The sequence below is a fragment of the Pinus tabuliformis genome, chromosome 4_2 (genome assembly GCF_031772625.1).
Source record: "Pinus tabuliformis cultivar Carrire ecotype Pingquan chromosome 4_2, CPIR1, whole genome shotgun sequence".
Classification (NCBI taxonomy): domain Eukaryota; kingdom Viridiplantae; phylum Streptophyta; class Pinopsida; order Pinales; family Pinaceae; genus Pinus; species Pinus tabuliformis.
In genome coordinates, this window is record NC_142304.1 from 449,077,042 (window position 1) to 449,080,799 (window position 3,758).

Here is a 3,758-nt window from a genome sequence, read left to right on the forward strand (position 1 = left end):
ACTCACTACCATTAGCAAAATGGAATCTCTTGTTTTCCCAATTTTCCCAACCATATTGGTCAGTACCTATTTATTTTTTAACAAGCTTGATGAGGATAACATATGCTTGATCTGTAAATTCATCCTTTGGATGAATCCCTCTAAGTATATTTAATGAACCTTGAGAAGGAGTGGTTCAGCCTTGTCATGTTTGAAAAGTCCATCACTGTTTGATGTTTTAACGAGTTCATCGAAGGTAAAACTCGACATCTTTTTCACGTTTAGAGAGTTTGAAAAAGAGGCGAAAAAGAAAACTCCAAATGTCCCTTTTCATAGGTAGTCCCTTAAGTTCGAAAAGGTAGAAAACAATACCCAAGAGAACCTCTTAGCCATGTTTGACTAAGGCATTCCTTTTTCATAGCTAGTCTATCTCAATTCGGAAAAGGGTTAAACTTATACTGAGTAGACATCTTTTCATTTACTTTTACGAGTTCAAAAAGAAAAGTGATAGACAATCTTTTCATATTTTGGGAGTTTGAAAAGAGCTGAAAGAGGACTCCTCCTGGAGGAACGAGTGGTATAAAGGGATAACAATTGATTCTAGTCATGATGGAACTGCTCGAAACATGCAAATGTGAAGAGCCTGGCTAATAAGACCACTCATTGCAATGGTTCCTCAGGCAAGGGTAAAAACCAAGTGAAAGCATATAATCAACCATGCAGATGGTAACAATGGAATGAGAAAACCAATGCTCATCTGGAAAAAACAGGCTGATAAAAATGGCAATCACAAGCGATAAAATGGGAATCGTTTCATTTTTACCAAATCTTGAAACATGGGAAACTATGCTTGAAATTGGTTTCATTTTTACACAAGCTTGAAACAGAGGAAAAAGTATGCTTGAAATAGGTTTACATGCTGTTGGGAACGGGATCCCCCAAGGATAGTTTTGGGGCTAAAAGCCCATCTTTGGGTCAAATTTTGTAATAAAATTATATATTCTCCACATTTTGTGGTCGCGGAGTGCGAAGGTGTCATGAGTCATAAAGGGTTGTCCGCCTTTATTTTTGTAAAGTAAAGTCGGCTGTAAAAGATCTATCGATGGTCTGCAGACCATGGGATTGTGTAAAAAGAGCTAAGTAAGCTCTAAGTTGGAGAGATAAGTCTTTTAGCTAGTCATAGCTCTGAAGTAAGGAGTCTAAGTTTCGGGTCGTAGCGTAGGTAGAGGCTCTATAGCTGAGTATGCAGAGGCCTAGGGTGGAAGTCCACAGCTGAGTGCGTGGACCCTTGTAGCTGTGTGCACAGGGCAGATAGAGTCTGTAATCACTTGAAAATACCAATAAAGAGAAGTATTCTGCAAATTCTATGTCTTTGTTCCAATTAATGCATCTTGTCATATTATGTATGAATTTCCTTTATAATGCTTATGTGATGCACGAATGTGTGTAATTATATTGGTTAACTGAACGCAAATAAGAATATTTGTTTATGCGGTGCTAACTATGAGTATCTAATAAGATAGTAAGACACTTAGACTAGTTTGGGATATGCACGGTATGCTGCCCTAGCAGCGCGAAAGTACATGAGCCGCAGGTTAGGGCTGCGCGAAGGTCGATCGTACCTTTTCACGAAGGTACTGTCGGCCAGACTAGAGGGCTAGTCTGGCAAGCCCTAGAGCTAAGTGACCTGTGCGAAGGCAGGAATAAAAGGAATAAAACGACATCACGACCATCTCAGGGTGCAGAAACTTGGTTCCAACATCCCCCCATATTGCTTTGGGTGAGACTTCGGTCCGCGCTCTGTGGACTGATGTCGAAAGGGCTAGTGGTGTAGGGATTTGTTTGTATAATTAACGTTGAACCTGGGTCAGGCTCCAACAAGCCAACAAATGGTTTCGTTTCCAGGACTGGAATTTGCATAAGAGATGTGTGATGTCGTATCACTGGAATCCAACTAAGAAAGAGATCGAAGACTGGTTGGATAGAAAGATCCACGAATTCACGACACAGGAAAATAGAAGTCCACCATTGACAAAGGAACAGTGGCTGGACAGGTACCTATATACAGAAATACACGAGATATTTTTCTGTTCCTTTCCAGTTGAGCTATACGAGTGGATCCCGAAGCTAGCAGATATCCATGAAGGTGGAAACTTGATAGTGCTATTGTTTGGAACCCAGAGCTAGTGCGGAGATTGGAAGCATCTGAGGATAAGATCGCCCGCGCTGTCGATCATTGGCTCGATCGCATCATAGGAGGATTTGTAACTGAATTCATGGTCGATACCTTAGTTAGCTACATTGAGGCGGAGCGACAATTTTTCAATGGTCTGCGAGGTAAGTACGTGAAATATTTTAATACCTAGTTTAAAATGTTATTGTGTGAAAAATGGGTTATGCAGCTACCTTGATGTTTGGAGCCACGTGAAGTGGAAAAACTTATAGGAATGAAGGAAGAAGGGGTCCTAAATATAGTCCATTGAATTCACCTTCGCGAGGTGACGAAGAGGGAATAACATAGGTTTCTCTGCGAAGTGCTATTCAATTAATAAGACAAGGGTTCCCGCAACTGCCACCTCCGCCTACACCACCTCCAACTTCACCATCATCACCTGCGACTTAACCCATACAACCTCCACCTCCACCACAGTTCGGTATGGCAAACTCAACGAAATTGCCTTTGTTCAAAGGCTTGGGAAATGAGGACCCGGACTAGTTATGGTTCGTTGTGAAAGCTGTATGGGAAGCTCATGGTGTTACAGATGATAACATGAAGAAGGAAACCTTGGTTAGTGCTCTGCAGGATCGCACGCTAACCTGGTACATCAAGTACTCTAATGATAACCTGAATGTTGGAGTGGCAGACATCCAGACGGACAACATGAACTTAACAGACGGACAACATCGCGAATGGTTTGTGGCTTCGCTCCTGCCTCACCTGAGGATTGCACTGTCACAACAAAAGATAACGACTCAGGCAGAGGCTTTGGAGATTGTAATGAGACTTTATGAAACACCGATGCAATATCTAAATCTAGGGGTTCAGCAGATCCATGAGCAGCTGGAAAATATTTGCCTGGAGATGCAAAGTTTGAAGCAGGATAGAATAGTTTGACCAGAGGTGCGCAAAGAGGTATGGTGTCTGAAATGCAAGAGTCAGGGGCATGAAAAAGACCATTGTCTAGTCTTTGCGAACTATATTGCAGGAGGAGGACCGATGCCTTTGAGGCCGGAAGCTCAGGCAAGACCGAGCGTGGGGCTTGCATTGTGGTGTGCTATATGTCATGTGGCAGGAAATCATGCCACAAATAACTGTCATTTGTTGCAGAAGTTTGTATAGACACTGTAACAACTGTTTTAAAACTTCTGTAGGTTGGTAGGACATGATGAGCGTAATTGCAAAAGCTATGAATTGATGATGGATAGAACTCCCTCCTATAGGGTATAGGTAGAAATGCAACCCCCTGACTAGAGCGCGGGGATGGTGCGAACGGGCTTTCAGGGGCGTGAACGAGGCTGAGGTAGAGGAGGACATGGCAAAGGTTGGAGACAGTTGATCTGCTACAATTGTGGAGGACCAGGATACTATGCTTGCGATTGCACTAACCCTACGTGTCCATCATGCATGTATTGCACTCTGTTTGATCATGAAACAAAATATTGTGCTACGCTGATAGCTAGGATACTAGACAAAGGGGCGCTACCCCCTTAGTCGACTCAAAACCTGCAAATGATGAGGTCTAAGCCTTGTGAAGAGGATCTGAACGTAAATATAGTGC